Below are 20,832 nucleotides of genomic sequence, written 5' to 3'. Positions count from 1 at the left end.
TTCTACTTTCCCTCCAAATCTCTCAAATTTGGAGGAATTAAAAATGAGTTAGAAGTAGTTAAAATTCCTCCAAATCTCTCCTTCTCCTCCTTTAAAAAACATCCAAACAAGGTAATTTAACTTACTTTCCTTCTCTCTGCTCTACTCCCCATCCATTCAAACAAACAATTACTTTTTAAAGTGATTTTGTTGTAAATAAATTATTACTCCTCATTTTTTATGTTATAGTAAAAATTAATTTTAAATTAAAAGATAATGTGATAGCCTATGAATATTATTTATATTCTCTAATAATAATTTACACATGCCTCAAAACTAGTTATAGTAATCAAAAGATAGAGAATAGTTGATAAAAAAGGGGACTCTTTCTTTCGTGGTAAATTTGCAACCGAAGGCTTGCCCCAACCCACCCAATCCTTACCGACAAAGTTAGGCCCAAGAAAGAAAAACATTATAGATTGTTGCTTGCAGCTAACCTATAATCTCAAATTGGAGGAGGTTGTTATCTCTTAAATTAATACAAGTAGTTTTACTTTCTATAATGTCTTGCAAATGATATAAGATTTAGTAACTACCAATTTTATGTGCAAGAAGTATTTTACTTAAAATACTCCCATATTTACACATTTGACCTTATTTTTATGTTATTTTGTAACTAGTTATAAATTATTTATTTTTATAAGTAATAAAGGCTTTACATGCTAATAAACTTTGGATAAAACTGTAACGCAAGTGGGCTAAGCCCAACTCAAACTCAAAGACCTACAAGAAGTAGTTAAAAAGGAGCGTAATCAATCAAAAATATTATTTGTTGTGAGAAGTGGAAGACAAAGAATAGAAAAACCATTGAAGAAGCGATTCACGTGGATCATGCTGGAATAATTCATAAGAAAATTGAATGAGACAAACCCAATTGAGTCAAAAGTCAACTTGAAGAGACCCAGGAATGAAATATAGTAGAAAAGAAAAAGAAAATAAGAGTGAGGCCCAGGTCAATCTAACGTGAAAAAACTTCCAAAGGAAACAAGTTCCTTAAGAGCATTTGTATTGGTAGTGGTAAAATAGCTATTTTACCACTTCAAACACCAAAAAAGCCCGGCATCAATAGTGTCAAAGCTAAAAACTTCTAGCAACATGCTACAATAAACTAGTACTAGTAGCATGTTGCTAAAATTTTTTATTTATTGTGTTGTGGGGATGGTGTTGTGGTTGTTGTTTATTAATATAGTGAATATATTATTTTATTGTGTTAAATGCTAAAATACAACAATTGATGTTAGCTGTTTTTAGCACCACCAATGCTAATGCTCTTAAATCATGAAATTAGCCAACTAGGCAATCTTGGAACTTGAGATCGATGTGTGTGTGAGTAATCTTGCATTTATAATATTTTTGCAACAAATTTTATGTGCAATGTTATTATTGGTTATAATCTGGGCTCATTACTAAAATTACTTTTTTACTCATCAGTAACAAGTAACAACAAGTAACTTACCACTTATGATTTGTTATGAAATTGTTGTGAACGTAGCATTTCACTTGAGTATAAATAAGAGCAAACCAAAAAGAAAGAAAAGGAGATTGCTAGCGCTGAATGAAGAGAAGAAAAACAAGAGAAGGAAAGGGGCAAATATGGAGTTTCTCCAAGGGAGTCAATCTCGTACCGGAAACTATACCAGTTTGACCAGTGGAACGATATATTTTGGTAAAGGTTAATACCGGTGTACCGTGTCAATTTACCACTATTTTTTATCTTTATAATATATATATATATATATTATAATAAAAGTAAAAGTTTATCATAAAACATTACCTCAATTTAGAAAAAATTATTCATGGTTTTACAGTTTAGATTTTAGCATACTAAGAAAACAAATAATACTAATAAGTTAATGCAAAAAAGTTACAATTTTGCCCTTATAAAAATTCAAAAATTACAAAAAAAGAAAAGAAAAAAAGAAGCTTATTTCTGTACCAGTCAGTATGCCCAGTACCAGCCGAGATGCTTGAAATCGGCCAGTACGAAACGTTGATGTTTTGGTACTAGTGCACGTACCGGTTGTATCGACCAGTACGGTACGATATCGACCGCCTTGATTTTCTCTATGGCTTTTCTCCTACTTTTTTCTTAATATATGACAGCATGGTGACTTCTTTTCTTTCAGTTTGTTTTTCTTTTATTTGTTTAGTATTTGCTTATTGTGTTTTATTTCAATGATCATGAGTTGTTAAATTTTCAATTAAGGTTGAGGATGAAACCTTGTTAATAGTTATTAGTATTTATTTATGAGATTTGATTTTTTTTTTTTTATAGTAATTGTTCTTAATGATTTAATTTTTCTTGCTTTATATTAACTATTGTGTAACCCCATGCATAAGCACGAATACAATTAAAAACAATCACAATTACACAGTTTAAATTATACATTTTTTTGAGAAGAAGTTCAAATTATACATGGTTTTAGCTCACATATTTTTTTAAACCATACATTTCTAAAATATGTAATGGTTTCTCATTATATATATATATATATATATATGTGATTTAGAATTTAATTGGACTTAGACTCTTTGGTTTTTTAGCTCACATATTTTTTTAAACCATACATTTCTAAAATATGTAATGGTTTCTCATTATATATATATATATATATATATGTGATTTAGAATTTAATTGGACTTAGACTCTTTGGTTTTTGCACCCAATAATTCACTTGACACAAAACTAAAAAAATTACATGGACACATGACGCAAAATTGGAATTAAATTGAAATCCAATTTAGAACCTAATTGGATTTGGCAACTTCAATTTTTACACTCAATAATTCACTTGGCACAAAAATTAAAAATTAGATGGGGCACATGATGTAAAATTGAGATCTAATTAGATTTTCTATGAGTTTTGGCTTTTAAATATATATATATATATATTTATATTTTGAGAATGGTTGGACAAAGAAGGGTGTTTTTGTGATGGAGCTTTTGCTCTATGAATTAGTGCAAAATTATGGAGCTTACATGGCATGTGGTTGGGCTATTGTATCTTGGGGGCATTGTGCTAGTAAACCTGTTGCACCAATTAAGATGGATCTTTATTATTCTCTCTTGATGGTGTGACACATCTTAAAGAGAGTAAGTGTCACGCCTCAACCAAGCCATTGACCACGGTAATATCTATATCTTATTATTCTTTTTGTATAGAATAATTTACATGTTATTATTATTCATATGATTTAAAAATTGAGATAATAAGTGGACTTTCATTTTATTTGTTGTAAACTTGTTACATGATTATAAATTATCATATTATTTTATTATTTTTAAACAACGGAACCAACTGTCAATAACAATTTGCCACTTAGAAGTTTTTGTGAAAGTGTTGTGAAATATTGTAAACATAGCATTTCTTCTATATTTCCTAAATATAAAATCAAATTATTAATTGTATTCATTAAAAATATTGTTATTATTTGTTTTTTCCAAACTACTGCATGATAATCTAAGATTCAATCTTGTTATCATGGAAGATATTCTCATTAAAATCTCTATTTTAAAATCTAAAGCGTGTTCTTTTTACTTCCTAAATATAAAATCAAATCATCAATTGTATCTGTTGCAAGAGATATTCAACTTTAAAATCTAGCAATTATAAAATCAAACATTCAATTGATTAAGACCATTCTTAATCATGAGAAAAACATGATTGACCCCATATTCATAATCTTAATCATGAAAAAAACATGATTGACTTCATATATATATATATATAAGTAAAACTTAGAGAAAATCCAATTAAATTCTACAATTGGAGTCCAATTTTGCGCCATGTGTCCTATATTATTTATTTTAAGAAAGAGTTTTATTTTCTTAATTTTTGAGTCAAATGTGGACCACATCTTAATTATCCATCCAAGTTGCGTACAAAAACCAAAGAGTCTAGAATTAAAGAACATAAAAAAATTTAAAAAAAAATTAAAAAATGGAAAATCTACATTTTCCACCTAATAATATTATTACAAGACTTTTTAAAGAGTTAAAAAAGAAAAAGAAAAAAAAGAATGACTATCAATAATATTTAAACTATATATGTAAGAATCATACTATGCATCTCAATGTATATCTTTTAAGTATATTCATGCATATGCATGAGGCTACAAGCTAGTATATATAATTGTAAATCACTTCTTACTTACATAGATATTATTATACATATAGACATGTGTATTTTGAGGAATGGTGCAAATAGGTATACATATAAGCTCATAAAAATCACACAAGAATAATGAGCCTTATCACCATGTTTATTTTCATAAATATTATTATTATTGTATTGGTAGGAGTTTCTAGAATTAAAGACTAGAGTTATACACAATATGATAACTCTCCATTATTTTTGAAACTCCTACACCTTTTCCATTACCCCAAAAATCAATATAAATAAATCACATTAGGATAAATATTTCAGTTTATTTATCAATTAATATTAAAATGCACACCAAACACTAACTATTACCAGTGGACAAAAAAGTAATTTTAGTGGTGGATTCAATTAGTAAAAACTTACTACATAAAATTTGTTGTGAAAATGTTGTGAACATAGTGTAGATACTGTATTTTGTCTGCTCTCAATTTGCGTTCTGAACCCCAAAAATCTCAAAAAAAAATTAACTTTCTTCCATGGGGCCGTGGAAACATCTAGATTAATGTGGCATAACTTGTTTAGGCATCAGAGCAGTCAAAATGCCATTTTAGGCCAAGTTGAGGAAACTGCCCTTGGTCAACCTTGAGTTGACCAAAACTTAAAGCTGGTCAAAATCATCCCAAAACCACATATTCATGTTTTTACCTGAAACCCGAGCTACTGGGTGATTCTCGTCAATTTTGACCAAGTTTGGCCCGAAGTTGACCTTAGGGGCACCAAAAACCCAAATTTTGATCTGACTGTCAAAACAGGTTTAGAACAGCATCATTGCAAAGGTTATTGAATTCCTTTTCCAATGAATATTCATGAGTTGAAATCGGAGTTAAAATGGTTGAGATATCTTGAAAACCGTACAATGCGCATCAGCTTGCTTCCTAAGGCTATAACTTTGGATCCGACATGTTGATTTCCACGTTCTTTAGTGTTCCAGAAAATACACATCCAAACCTTTTCAAAGACACCAAGATCAACCCAATCCAAGCCCAGGAAGGCCTTTATCAAGCCATTCCAAGTCAGTAGCCACTAAGTAGCAGTCGGAGCTGAAATGTCACTTTTTCATTATAATTACCCTCAGTCCCCCCCTTATATTTATTAAAAAAAAAATTTGAAATTTGGCAATTTAGAGCTTTTTCTAGTCAGATTCTCTCTCTTTTCCTTTGTAAATTCTTTCCCAAACACATCAAAAAATATTTGATTTCTGTCTTCTCTTAACAATCAAAAGGTAGTGTTCTTGCACTCTTTTTTATCTCCTTGGTCTTAGGACCTAGATTTGAGGATTAAGGGTGTACATGTAGCTTTTTAGCTACAATCTACACCCTTTGCTTTATCTTTGTTCATAGCATGTCTATTTGCTTTCCATAGTATATCTTTGCTTTATCTAGCTTCCTAGCATGTTTTATAGCTTTCCTTGCATGTCTCCCTACTTTCTTGTCATGTTTTACCGCTTTAATGATGTTAGCCTAGCCTTCTTGGGCTAGGATATGCCTAAATATTGTGTTTGTGCTTAGATCCATGTGCCTGGGTGCTTTTTTCCATGTTCATTCTTACTTGTTTATGTGCTCCTTGCCATGATTATGCTTAGATCTTGTAAAGTTGTAATTTACAACTATGTGTCTTGTTGGCTTTTATTTCTTGCTAAATTTAATTGTAATTTTATTCAATCTTTTGTACCCTGTATTTATTGTGGAATTTAATTGTAAGGGTTGTGTGATAGAGAGAGAGAGAGTGAAGACTCAAGCTACTGAAGACTGAAGAGGTTTACACAGGTGGCTCGTGACTTAGCATCCCGAAAATTGATCCATGTGACCTGCACATGTTGGAATGCGAAGAATCAGGACAGGATGGAGACAACTGTGTTTTACGAGTAGCTCGTGGGTAAGAACTTCTCGTAAAACACCCACGAAACATTCTGTTTTGCCAGACTGTCATTTCTGATACACACTTTCTGTGCCCACACTATTTATACCCACATTACCCACAAATTTTGAGGAGTGCTTCTAAGAGAAAACCATAACCACAAACCTTGAGAGTTAGGGATTGTTATACCCATATTTCTCTACAAAATTGCTTGTGAATTTTCCTCAATTCCTACCTTTCTATTTCTATACCATTGAGAGGTTGATAACCTAAACACTTACCACACCCTTTCAGAGTGTCAAGTGAGGTTTTGATGCTGCTAGAAAGTATTGGAAGAAGCCAAGGATGGCAGATGCAATGTGGAGCTTGTTGCGGGATCTGGAGAGCTAGACAAGACACGGTTCCGAGAAGCCTTGTGGGAGTAGGAGCTTGGAGGGCTTAGGTATATCGGGTAGATTAGGCTTGGAGGGTCTCTTGCTAACCCATGTATCCCAATTGATTGTCTAGTATTTCGATTACCGCTTGAAGGGTGGTGGAGAGGTTTTTCACCGAGTTCTTCAGTTTCTTCTTTGATAAAACATTGGCGTGTTATCTTGTGTTTTCATCCTTCTTCCCTACTCTTTTACATTCCATTTTACTACTATGTTTTCATGAATATGGATTAGGGTAGCTTGTTTGTTTATCTGTTTGCATTTACACTATTCTGCATTTAGTATTAAGTTAGTGTAAAATTAATCGAGTCGTAACTTTAATTTGGGGGTCTAAATAGCTCTTGTGTTTTCAACACATTTTCGAGCATTTAGATCTACTTGTTTAGGTGCTCTATGCCATGTTCATGTGTCTAGATCTATATGTTGTTTGCTATGCCATATGATTTTAAAGAATTTTTATCCCTTGTTATCCTTTTTTTCTTGTGTTTTGGCCCTTTAGGTGGGGTGTAGATCTAGATCTTGTGGACTAGGCCTACATCAATTCACCTAGGCCTATATCAAAGGGTTTAGATCATTTTCTTTTGCATGCCTATGTTTGCTTGATTGCTTCTATGCTTTACATCCATGTTTGCTTGTCTAGATCTAGGACTTGCCATGCTTTATGCCCTCTGTGGGCTTGTGCTTGTTAGTCTTTGAGGCCACTTGCTTATGTGGTTGCATCCATCCCTTTCATGGATTGTTTAGGTGTTACCACTTATGAGATACACCTTTGTCGTGTTAGTTTGCTTGATGCATACCTTTTCTCCACTTCGTGTGATGTTATGCTTGCCTTGCTTGTATTGTGCCACCTGTTTGGCTTTCTTTGCTCCTTTGCATTCTTTGTACCCTTGCCTACTTGTTCATGCATGAGTTTGTGTGTCATCCATACTCAAATCTCATGGAATTATGGACACCTGATCCAAACCTACATTTGTCCTCCAAGGACACCATCTTTTATTTGATAACATGTTTATTTGCCCCCGTTTGGCTCTCCTTTTGATAGCTTGTCCTTTAGCATGCTTTCCTTCTACTTGTTTCTTTTCTTGTTTGCTGGCTTATTTCTTTTGTCATTGCATGTACATGCATGGAGCATAGACACTTAGGACAAGGGTATGACCTCCTAGGTGCAAGCAAAAATGGCAAGGATGCAAGCAAGAAAGTGGAAGCCCACAAAGGTCAATGTTCAGTAGATTAGGGGGCCTAGCCCCTCCTGAGTGGTTTTCTCTTTCCCTCTCCCTCTTAGCCTCTTCTCTAGAGAATGTATTAGGATTCCCTCTCTCCTTGTACCCTTTACTTTTCCTCCTCTTTGCTTGGGCCACATTCCCTGGGTATGGTAATATTTGTCTTACATTTCTTGTACCTTGCTGGGCCATACCTTTAGAATGTTGGCAATGTCTGTTTTACTTTCTTGCTCTGTGTGATAGCATTGTGCATGATGTATGTATATATATGTTTGCGTGTGTGTGAGTGATTGTGCACTTTGTATGATGGACTCTCATGGCTACGTGAGTGACTCTCTCTAGCCATGAGTGCTCTAAACCTTATGACATGAGTATGTGCTCAAGGCGTTTGCTGTAGGTGCATATTCATGTCATTCTATGTGCATAGTCACCATGGTGTGACCGTCCGGATCCATGTCACCAAGTGACATTGATTTCCCTGTGTATGCGACACATATCAATGTGTTTAATGCTTTGAGGGGCTCTAGCTTGTCTTAGTATTACCATGTTGGCACGCGCTGTATACAATAGGCATGAAACCTTGCCAATGCGCCATAGCATACCAAATGTGAAACTCTGCTAGATTTTCACCATGAAAATGGGGCATTCTCATTGCCATATTCTCACGTTGAAAGCTTGGTGAGAATAGTGTTTTGTGTGTTATGACACACCTGAGGCAAAGCATTGCTGGATTTTCACCACGAAAATAAGGCGAAATGCTGTGAGATTTTCGTCATAGAAATTTGGCAACGATTCCAAACACATTAGGGAAGCATCGATCGAGACCACACCCTTTCCGAATCCAAACCTCAAAGTCTAATTCACTTAAAACCTCAAAAGCTAATGCCAATAGCTTGTTTTCAATTGCCAATGTTCTTAAAATAAGATTTTACCAAAACAAAGGACTGTCTACAGATAGGCATTGTGGGGTGTCTAACACTTTCCCTACATGTAACCAAACTTTTGAACTCAAGAATCAAGATTTTATGCCCATCCGGATTAGATTAGGAAAAATGGCATTTTTCTTAGCCTAGGATCGGTAATAAAATCAAATAAAGCTAGGTGACCAATTACACTTTAGAAAAAACCCAATGATTGGTGGCAACTTCAATTACCCTTGGTAATTTCCTTAAAATTGACTCATATTCCAGACACACACTGGAGGTACAACCTTCCCCCACAACACCCAAATTCTAGAGCTTGTACTCACTTCTACGCACCGTGTGAGTGTCGCCGCAATGGGTGGTTGAACCACCGCGAGGCATCAACACATAGTACTTCTCAATTTTAATTAGTGTTTTTAAAATCTTCAAGAAATTTTCAAAACCAATCCTAGTTATTGTTTTTGAGGATGTTCTAATTAAATTTCATCTTTATTGTGGGTAATTAGCTTTTATTTAAGTATCAACGGTAGGATTGTGTAAAGTTTTGTGTAGTTTTATTTATTTATTTATTTATTTTTATTTCTTGATAGCAGTGTTCAAGTAAAAATTTTATAACTAATGAAGTCCACTTTACTTTATTACTTTAAGGTGCATGCTTGTTCAAGTTATTTCTAGGAGGCTTTTAGAAATTCTCTTATTTTGTTATAATTGTAAATGTTTTATGGAAATTTGCACATGAATTCTAATAGATCCTATAGCTTTTATGAATGTTAGCTTGTAACCACTAACCAATGCATATACATTAGATATATTTTCAAATAAATATACCTAAATTTGTATTAAAATTTTACCAAGTTTACTTTATATAGAATATGTATAATTTTATTAAATTCTTATTTGAATTCTCAATTTTGCACCACTTGTCCATATATATATATATATATGAAAGCTCGATATTTTAAAATGCTAGAGCTTGTTTAAACCCCCAATTTTAATTGCGGCTTGATTGATTTTAAGCTTAACACACTTGATACGAAATATACATGGTTAGCAAATTAGTTAATTGAAGCATTCAACAATTGCATGGATGAACATATAAGTGCAAGATAAATATGTAAAGGATAGTGGGGAAAAGAATAGCAAACCCAAGATAATATGACGATGTGTTATCGAAGAGGAAAACCGAAGAACTCGGCGTAAAAATCTTTCCATGACCCTCAAAACCGAAATGATCCACTAGTGAATAAGTTGGAGTACAAGGATATCAAAAAGACCCTTTAAGCCTAATCTACCCAAAGTACTTGAGCCCTCCAAGCTCTAACTACCAACGAACTTCACCAAGCCATGTCTTCATTAGCTTCCTAGATCCTGTAATACAACCCAATTGCATCGCCAAACCTTACTGGCTTATTTTGGCAAAGACCCAATGCTTCCCAAGCCCCTAAACACTCTCTACCCTCTGAATAGGCATGAGTTGTATTTGGGTACTAATCTCCTCTCAATGTATGATAATGGGAGAGAAGAAGGAGAAGAGACTACAAGAATTTCTCTCTTGAGGATGAGTAACTCTCTTTAAAAGGTGGGTGTTGTAGAAACCACTCTAGGGTTTACTATCTAATAGCCTCCTTACAATTTTTTAGGTAACGAGGGTATATATAGTGTGGGTAAAGAACAGGAAATGTCACACTTAAAGTCTAATTAGTCAGTGCACCTCGTAAGTCATCTCCTGGGTTAGCCAAGTCACGAGATATTCGTGAGATACACTAACTCTTAAACTTCCACAATCTTCATCACTTAAAGACTAAACCCATTACAATTAAATCCACAACACACAAGAAAACAAATTAATGCTGTAAAGTTGTAATTTTCAATTATGTTTTGTTGGCTTTAATTTCGTGTCAAATATGATTGTATTTAGTCAGTCATTTTCCTGTATGTTTGTGAGATTCAATGTAAGGGTTGAGTATGAGAGATTGGTGAAGAACAGGGCATCTCACGACTAGCTCGCGAGTGGACAACTTGCAAAAGATAATGAGAAAAGTACATGCTGGAAGTTGAAGAGTCAAGTGTCAGGACACATCTCACGACTCATCTCACAACTATGCAAACTTACGAGATGACTTGCAAGATGCACTTCCAGCCTGTTAAGTGTGCTTTCCTCATTTCTTTACTCACACTATAAAAGCTTACATTATCTATGAAATTGTAAGAAGACTTTAGAGAGAAAACCCTAGAAATACAGTTGAGAGTTTGAGATTGTAAACCCAAAACCATTTACAATTTCTCTTAGTTTTCTTCTACTCCTACCTCTCTAATTACAAATCCTTGAGAGGTTCTTAGCCCAAACACATACCTCACCCAATCTGATAGTTAAGAGTTGTTTTGGTGCATGTGGGAAGGATTGGATGAAGCCATTCTTTGGTGGACGCAATTTGGAGCTAATTGTGGAATCTGGATAACTAGTGAAGATAAAACTTGGTAAAGTTTGTTGGGAGCTAGAATTCAAAGGGTTTAAGTACAGTGAGTAGATTAGGCTTTGAGGGTCTTTTTGATATTCTTTTTAATATCCTTGTATCCGCGAAGAGGTTTTTATACCGAGTACTTTAGTTTTCCTCTTTGATAACACGTCTTAGTGTTATCTCGTGTTTGCATCTCTCTTCCCTTCCTCTTTGTGCTTTACATATATTGTTTACTATGTATGCCTATGCACTAAAGTCTAGTTTCGGTTAATTGCATTTCATTTACTCTTATTTTGCACTTAGTTGAGTAGTTTAAAAGCAATTTAGCCATCACTATTAAGCTTTCAATTGGTATTAGAGCGGGTATCCATAATTGGATTTCATTATCTTGTGTGATCCTAGACTCCTTTTTGAGATGGACCAATCTTAATTCCTTAACGCACCTCCCTTTATTCGATGGGAATAATTTTACGTTTTGGAAAGTACGTATGTGTGCTTTCTTGTGTGCTATCGATGAGAGTGTGTGGGACTCCGTCGAGATAGGATGGGTTAAACCAGAAAAACCCAAGGCCAAATGGGATAAGGCCACTGTAGCTTTGGCCAATGCTACTAGCAAAGCCATAAATGCTATTTTTTGTGGTGTGTCTACTAAAGAATTTCATAAGATATCACATATGAAGACTGCCTAAGAAGCATGGAAGATCCTTAAGACTACCTATGAAGGAACCAAAAAGGTCAAGGACATAAAGCTATAGATTCTCACTACTCAATTCGAGGAAGTGAAGATGAGTGAGGACAAGTCATTTGACTCATTTTATGGAAGACTCAATGAGATTATTAATGCAAGCTCAGTCTCAGGGAGAAGATAGAGGTCACCAAGGTTGTGAGAAAGGTCCTAAGGTCTCTACCCGAAAGCTTTTGGGGCTAAAGCCATTGCCATTGAAGAGAGCAAAGACTTGGATGCCATCAACATTTAGGAACTTGTTGGGTCACTTCAAAATTATGAGCTTGGGTTGCTATCTCACAAAATCAGCAAGTCCCTTGCTCTAAAGACCATAAATGAGAAAGTCGATGAGTCCTCAGATAAGGATGATGTAGAGAAAGAAGTGGCTTACCTTGCAAAGAATTTCCAAAAAATTTTGAAAATAAAGAATAATGGGAAGTCGTTTGGCAAAGGAAAGTCATCATCCTTCAAGAATGACAAGAATGACTCAAGCAGAAGGATATCAAAGATTCTTCATCATCTCAAGGAATTGTATACTATGAATGCAATGGGTATGGACATTTGAAAAGGGAATGCCCAAACTTTTTAAGAGGCAAGGGTAAGGTTCTAATTACCACCCTTAGTGATTCTGAGAGCTCTAGTTTATATTTGGAAGATAGTTGTGATGGTGATGGAAATTATTCTACCTTTATGGCAATCACCTCAATGGACTCAAAGGGAGAACTAGAAGAGTTGAATAAGGAAGGTGAGCACACCAATGTAGAGGAAGTTGAAGCTTTTGATGATGAAGAAGAATATCTTGAAGAAGGTGATAGGAAATTTCAAGATGGATATGATGCTTTGCTTGAAGACTGGTAAATATGCCAAAGTTGCAAAGTGTGATTAAGAAGATAAAGAGAGTTGAAGAAGACCACAATTCCACTCTTGTGCAACTAAAAGATGCCAAATGTGAAGTTGAGAATTTGAAAGAAAATTTTTTGAATGATTATTCTTAGATCAAATTTCTTAAACTTGAGGTAGCCTAAGCAAATGCAAAGATTGAGCACATAACAACCAAGAAGCTTGACAATGTCCTTACATCTTAAAAATCCTTCTTAGACAAGACCGAATTGGGATACACCAACGAAGGAAGTTCAAGTAACGAACCCAAGAAGGAGATGAAATTTGTGTTAAGCAAGGTTGTGGAGAAGCCGAAGGTTGAGAGTCCAATTGATGAGAAGAAGGCCGTTGTGGTAAAATCTAAGGCAAAATGGAAGTCATTTCCTAAGAATCAAAGAGGATCTCAAATGAAGCACTTTTGCCATCATTGTGGTATTTGTGATCACACTAGACCAAATTTCTTCAAGTTTCATGCTCTCAAGAGAGCCGATCAATAAAGTGCTCTATGAAATGAAAAAGGGAAACCAAAAGGAAAGCAATCTAAGGAAGAAAATGGTGGTCCTCTCATTGACGATGTCATAGAGATGCTCAATAGCTTATCATCATGCCTAGCTAGCTACACTCCAAGGTTTGAGCGTTATGTTTCACGTACCCCTCATACTAAAGATCTCACTCACAATATCCGTGTGGTGTGGGTGAAGAAGGGTACTCATGCATGATTTCAATACCATGTCCATGCATTGATTTTTCCAATTGATGATGCATGAAAATCAATAGGCTGAATGCTCCGAGCTACAACAACGATTTGATGACCTGAAAAGAAATAAAAAGACTGTCAAGGGTGACCGGGGTGAATCGGCCAAGGACACTTCGACAGTTAAGTAAGTTTTCTCTCTAGAACACAAGGATAGTGAGTAGGTGAATTGTAGAACATACCTTGGTTGAATGAGGCTTGGTCCTTTTATAAAGAGTTGGGAGTGGGTCTACTTGTTAGGAACCATTGACATCATAGGAGATGTGTGGACTTAGTGGGGATAATGGAGCAAATTTCAAGGAATTCACCACACGTTCTGAGATGTGGGTTAGTGGCCTAACCATTTGAAGTTTGAAGAGAATAGTCAAAATTTTACTAAGTCTTTGTTGGTCATCCATGCTTGAATATGGTATGGATGACTGTCTATCTAGACGACTGAATCTTTTATGGATGACTTGTGACATGCTTGTGAGTTTTTGGTGTATGTTCATGATGTGTACTTCCTTTACCTTTTTGAGGAGTGTTCTGGAAGTTGTTGACAATGGATGATTACTATGGACGAAGAACACTTATTGATCACCATTAGTTGCCCTATGTTTATAAGGTGTCCATGTCTTCATCAAGCCTATTTCCTCTTGCTTTTGTTTTTTTTTTTTTGGGTGCATGTGGCGTCAAACGACTTGGCAAGATCAACTAGTTTACTGCTACCATGTGGCTTGATCATAGCGGTCTGGAGGTTGCGTCACTTTGTTTCTTGAAAAATGGCCACGTGGCATCCTCTGGTTGGTTCATGTCATTTTAGTGATCCACCTGGTCCCTTATAAATAGCTCAATCCCTCTCTTACCCTCTCACTTGCTCATATTTTCTTCTCTAACATTCTCGTCTTTGCTTGTCCTTCATACTTCATCCAGCAGTCTTCTTCTATCCTTACTCCTCTTCGTCTAGTGATAGGGATGATAGGGAGATATACGAGTACCATAATGAGAGCAATAGTAGTGAGGGTAGTAGTAGCGAGAGTAGTTCTTCAGATGAGGTGTATTCGTTTGGGACACCTGTGATTCATTTAGAGGCTTTCCAAGAAGAGATGAGGAAGAGGGTAGTATTAGGGTCATCTGCTAGCCCGTCTACTGCTCCTCTAGCATCCATTCCTTCCCCTATTCAGCTAACAGACAATGTTTTGGCCTTTTGTGGTTTGAATATATCGTCCTCCATAGACATGGAAAAACTACACAAACTCAGGGGTAAATACCATATCCCAAACAATATTCATACCCATCTTCCAGCTGTTGGGGAATGGTGTTGTACTCCTAAGTCCCCAAGGTTAGGCATATATGATGCTTATATGTTAGGTGGTCTTAGGCTTCCCTTGAATGCTTTTGCTAGAGAAATTTTGGCTAGGTTAGGTATTGCCACCAACCAACATAAACCCAATGGTTGGTGAATTATCATGGCAATGCAAGTGTTTTGGAGAGAAGTTTTTGAAGGATATCATCCTCTCATTGTGGACACGTTTCTCTGTTGTTATAGACCTTCTAGACTCAGCCAATCGCTTGGCTTTTATCAATTTTCTGCTTGAGGTTCAAACTGTAGGATGATAAGGTCTTAATGGTTGGTGAATTATCATGGCAATGCAAGTGTTTTGGAGAGAAGTTTTTGAAGGATATCATCCTCTCATTGTGGACACGTTTCTCTGTTGTTATAGACCTTCTAGACTCAGCCAATCGCTTGGCTTTTATCAATTTTCTGCTTGAGGTTCAAACTGTAGGATGATAAGGTCTCTTCCCACATCGAATAGAGAGTGGAAGAAAAAGTTATTTTTCATTTTCGGTCCTTAGGCTGGAGAGCTCGTCATGGTTGGTAGTGATACTTTCCCTTCATTAGTTAGTGACTCGGGTTGTCTTCGTCTTGAGGGTACGTGACTCATTTTTCTCCTCTTTTTTTATTTTTTATTTTTTATTTTTAACCCGTCTATACTTTTTTTTTCTTTTCCCATTTAACTTTGCTTTTCCTTTTATAGCTATAACTCGTCCAAGATTAAACAATGCGCTTTTAGACAAGGTTCAACGAGCTCATTGCTTCCCAGATAAGAGTTTTCATTCTTTGACAACTTTGCAACGTCTTGCTCATTGGGGTCTAGGTTTTGAGTCGTTCGTGGAAGCTTTGTCATACAAGACTACAGCTCGTCAAAGTAAGTTTTCTTTTCCTTACATTATTTTGAATCATTTTTTGTTTTATCAGGCCATTTTAGGCTTTGACAATTCTTTTTTAGGAATGGCAACGATGAAGGAAACAAGGAAAAGGATCTTTCTAGTGGTGATGAAATTGTCCAAACAGAGGATGCTACCTTTCTTCATACTCATCCAAATGTTCCCAAGACGTTAAAGCTGGTGCCCCTTAACTCTTTAGAGAAGAGGAAGCCGTGTCTAGGACGGTTGATGTTAGGAATCTTCCCAGTCATCGGGGCCAAAAATGGCATAAGGTGGATTCATCTAGTCGTGCCAAAGCTCTAATCATCGAGCTCAATCCCTCTCCAGTTGAAAATCTTGCTGTAGTCCTTCCTTCTGAAGTACCTTCTTCTAAGGATCCCTCTTGTCCCAATCCGGAGTTGTCCACAGTCCCTCCTATGTCTGCCTCTTACACCTTCTTAAGAAGTAAGACCTTGGCTTGGAACAAGTTCAAGACGGTGGTGAATGAAGATGATGTCATGGCTTGCTATGACATGTCTATTAAGGAATTTGAATGCTTCACCATCCATGATCTGTTCAAGTTATTTTTCCTTGTCTATAACGGGTTATAAAATTTCTTTTTCTAAGTTATACTTTAACATTCTATCCTTCGCAAGTCATGTCCAAGTTTATGGCAGAGTCCAGACAGGGCACAAAATTGGACAAGGAGAAAATCAGGACGGACACCAAAGTTCACGCAATGGAGAAATAGCTAAGCAGGTGAGCCAGGGAAAGGTTGGAGCTAGAAGACAAGGCGAACCATTTAGAGTCTGAAGTGAAAGAGTTGAAGAATTTGGTTGAAGAGCTCAGGATGAACATTGATGAGAAGGTGAGCCAGGGAAAGGTTGGAGCTAGAAGACAAGGCGAACCATTTAGAGTCTGAAGTGAAAGAGTTGAAGAATTTGGTTGAAGAGCTCAGGATGAACATTGATGAGAAGGAATATTGTCTTGACCATTTACGAAAGAAGAATGATAAGCTTTCATCTTCCATGAGCAAGGCCAACGGTGAGGCAATCAAAGAGTTCAAAGCCTTTGGTGCTTATACCAAACTTCTGAATGAAACCTATGTTGTTGGATTTGAGGACTTTCATCTTGATGCATGTGAGGCCTTTCTTGGAGTGGATTTTGACTCCATAAAGCTTCCTATGGTTGGTGAAAGTTCCTTACTTCCTAGCAGCTGTAGACACTGCATTTTGTGCCCTTTACGACTCAAGCCTAGTTCCCCAATGATGCCAAAATTCTAAGACCCAAGTTTAGGGCCCAATCAGATTACAAATTGACTTGAGGGATGTTAAATTGGAAAATATAACTTGTTAATGAGCAAAAAATCTATTTTTGGAAAAGAATGGCCAAAGAAAGCCCTCAATCTATGTATGCAGGTATGAACCTGCATACACAGTCTTTAAGTATGCGTATGCAAGTACGAGCCTACACATGCAGGTGGGGTTTAAAAAAAAAAAAAAAAAAGTTTTTTGCATTAATGTTGAGGTTTGGAATGAATCCCACATCGTCTAGGAGTCATTCCAAACCCTCATTTTCACAATATAAATAGCCATACATGATACCTTTTCAAAACACTTAGAAAATCCTAAGGGAAACCTAAGATTTACTAGAAATAGTGAATCAAAGAGGGAGTTTTTCACAAAACATCCTCAAGTCAATTTTATTTGACTGGGGCCTTTTTTGGCCTTAATCTTTTGAGTTTAAGATTACTAATCCTATTTTCATTGACCTGTAAATAGATTTGACTGAGGGGAAAGGTAAAAAAATCAAGCCTAGGAGCTTTTTGCTTTGTGGTATTCATTTTAAACTTGACTTTCTTTTCTGCCTTTTAGTTTATGTTTTAATCTGTTCTTTTGCTTTGTTTACGCTTGTAATATGTTTGTTTAGATTAGGTTTTACATTTTCCTTATGTTTTGAGCATGTTAGGTTGTTAGATTTAAGTTTTTAAGTCTTTTTATGTGTTTCTGTTTCTCAATTAGGGTTTAGGCTGTGTCTGCATGCACATACAATTGGTCTACGTACACAGACCCATGTATGCACACGCATACTCGTACCCAAAAATGCTAATTCAAGATTTTTGCTTTTGCTCCTTTTATTTTACATCATATGTCTCTGTTTTTACCTTCTTGTATGCTTTTTGAGTTTTCTATTTCTCTGTTCACATTTTGTTTGTCATTATATTCTAGATTAGGGTTTTCTTTTAAAGTTCTTGCTTTGATGTTATGCCATTCGTTCACATGCCCATTTATTGATGCTATAGAGCTATGACGCAGTTAGGTAAGTAAGATAAGACACACATTGGTATGAATATGCATTAGATAGTTGAACATGCTTGTTGGGATGATTTGTTCTTAATGCAATCATATGTTTGTCTTGTCATGTTTGTGTCTTTACCATGTATCCTTGCTGCCATGCCTACCTTTTTACCTTGATTTGTTCCAGCCTTGTTTGGATGATATGTCTACCATGCTAGATGAATGATAGGGCTTATGATTCCTGCCTTGTTTGTGTTTTTACCATGTATCCTTGCTGCCATGCCTACCTTTTTACCTTGATTTGTTCCTGCCTTGTTTGGATGATATGTCTACCATGCTAGATGAATGATAGGGCTTATGATGTGATGATATGCATGATTGGGTGTATGCTAAGGTTTGTGATATGATGACAGATATTATAGGTGTATGTTTAGGGATGTTTGATACCATGTTGATTGTTAGATGTATGCTAGCATGTGCGTGAGTTAAATAACAATATTGGACATGCCTTTAATCGGATTAAGACAAAAGACACAATGAGAGGAAGCCAACCTTAGGGTTGGGCATTCTTGAGTGCCTAACACCTTCTTTAGAATGTACCTAAACTTTGAACCTATACTCTGGTAGTAAGATCAATGGTTCTTCTTCGAAAGGATGCTATATCCATGGCTCCTAGGCCATTGCAAAACTAGGTGGCGAATCCATTTCTCGTTATGTCCATAACAGCTCTGAGGATGTCAACATTGAGGACGATGCCACCACTTCTGACATCCCCAAGGACGATGACCAACCCAAGGACGATGCCCCAGCTAGTTTAATGTATCCTTTCTTTTTCTAAGATTCTTTTTATTATTTATTTAGTCGTCTTTGCAAACAATTTGTTTAAGTGGGGTCTGTTGTTTTGGATCATTTTAATTTCTTTTTAAGTACAATTGCCTAGTCCAGGGTTTTGGTCGTAGGTTTCATACATTTGCCTTTTTAGGCTTAACTTTTAAGGGTTTCTGGATGTTGGTCGTCTACCCTTTATCATGGACAAGTTAACTTATATATATATATATATATACTCGTCCAAAGTTAGTTGTTTATTTCCATTCCTTTGTTGTTCTTATATGTTCGTCTATGATTTGGATTTTCCCTTACATATTCATCCATGATTTGGACATTGTATATTTAGGGATTTTGGGCATTGGTCACCCATAATTCTTGTTGCATGCTTTTGCTTGTCTTTCTTTTGGTGTTTTGCCTTTCCTTTGTCTAGAGGAGGCTTAAGATGATATGTCTCTGCATCCAAGGATTTTACTTGCCTATGGCTTTTAGCCCTTCTTATGGACTTTAATTTTATAAAGGATTAAAAACTCTTAAGTAGAAAATCCAAGTTGCTTTATATACAAACTAAGAATTGTGTACATAACATAACATCGTCGATGGACCTTGCACATGATAGTAGCTACTGCTTTTTAGGGAATTCAAATACTAGAAACATAAAATGTTGCTAGAAAACATAAATGTTGAAATATAACATAGATAGACTACTAGTGGTAACCAATAGCTTGTAAGGGTTAAGGTCATCCATGCAGGCCTTCTCGACGAGTCTTCACTAATATTACTTCCTTAGGTGCTCCACATTCCACGGATGCTTCAGCCTTCGTCCATCCAAGGTTTCCAAATAGTATGATCCTCATCTTTTGTAGTTGATGACTCTGTATAGTCCTTCCCAATTAGGTCTCAACTTTCCATGAGCATGATTCTTAGTAGTCGAGGACATTCGTTTTAGGACGAGGTCTCCAATTTTGAATTGCCTAGGTTTGACCATCGTATCGTGGTGCTTTGTCATCAAATTCTTGTAGTGTACTACCATATGTTCTGTGTCCATCCTCACTTCATCTGCGAGATCAAGGCTTAGATGGAGTTGCTTCTCATTTTCTTCATCTTGGTAATAGGCCACCTTGGAGCTTGTTAGCCCGACCTTTGCAGGTATCACTACATTGTTCCCATTGCTAACTTGAAGGGAGTTTCTCCTGTAGGAGTTCACATTGTGGTCTTGTATGCCTAAAGGATGCTAGGTAGCTCATCGGGCCATATCCCCTTTGCCCTTCAAGCCGAGTCTTAATGATTTTCAATAAGGATCGGTTTGCATTCACAAAACTCTCTAAAGGGTGTGTTGTCAAACTATCGTCAATTGTCTGAGATGAACACCCTAGGAATTCCAAAGCAGCAAACAATATTCTTCCAAAATATGTTTTTGATGTTTTGTTTAGTGATATTTGCTAAGGGCTCTACTTTCATGCGTTTAGTGAAATAATTAATTCCCACCACCAAGGACTTCATTTGCCTTGTTCCCATGGGAAAGGGACCAAGGATGTCAAGTCCCTATTGGGCAAAAGGCTAAAGGGCTGTCATTGGGGTAAGATACTCCAATGGTCTTCTAGGTATGCTACTAAAGCACTGACATTTGTCACAAGACTTGACATATGCCTACATTTTCTTGCATTGATGGCCAATAGAATCCCACACAAACTATCTTATGGATAAGGGACTTTGATTCTAAATGATTTCCACATGCTGGTTCATGTATGTCTCTCATGATGTAGTGAGACTTGTTCGGAGTTAAGCACCTTTCGTCTCTTTTATAAAATACTTGGTCCATGAGGGCAAATTTTGCTGCTCTAACCCTTAGCTTCCTTGCTTTTTCTCTATCCTCAGGGAGGAGTCCGTCCTTGAGATAAGACAAGATTGGAGTGATCTAGTTGGCTATCAACAGATGCTACTTTAAATCGGTTATCAGCTTTTGTGTTTTCTTCTCTTGGGATTTGGTGAAACTTTGCTGTTGTGAAGCCTTTGATGCAATGCTTGACTTTGCTTAAAAAACTTTTCATCTGTTCCTCCTTGGTTTCGTAGG

Source organism: Quercus suber, unplaced genomic scaffold (assembly GCF_002906115.3).
Source record: "Quercus suber isolate HL8 unplaced genomic scaffold, Cork oak 2.0 scaffold_17, whole genome shotgun sequence".
Taxonomy (NCBI): Eukaryota; Viridiplantae; Streptophyta; class Magnoliopsida; order Fagales; family Fagaceae; genus Quercus; species Quercus suber.
The sequence above is the reverse complement of the archived record's forward strand: the minus strand, read 5'-3'. Positions refer to the sequence as shown.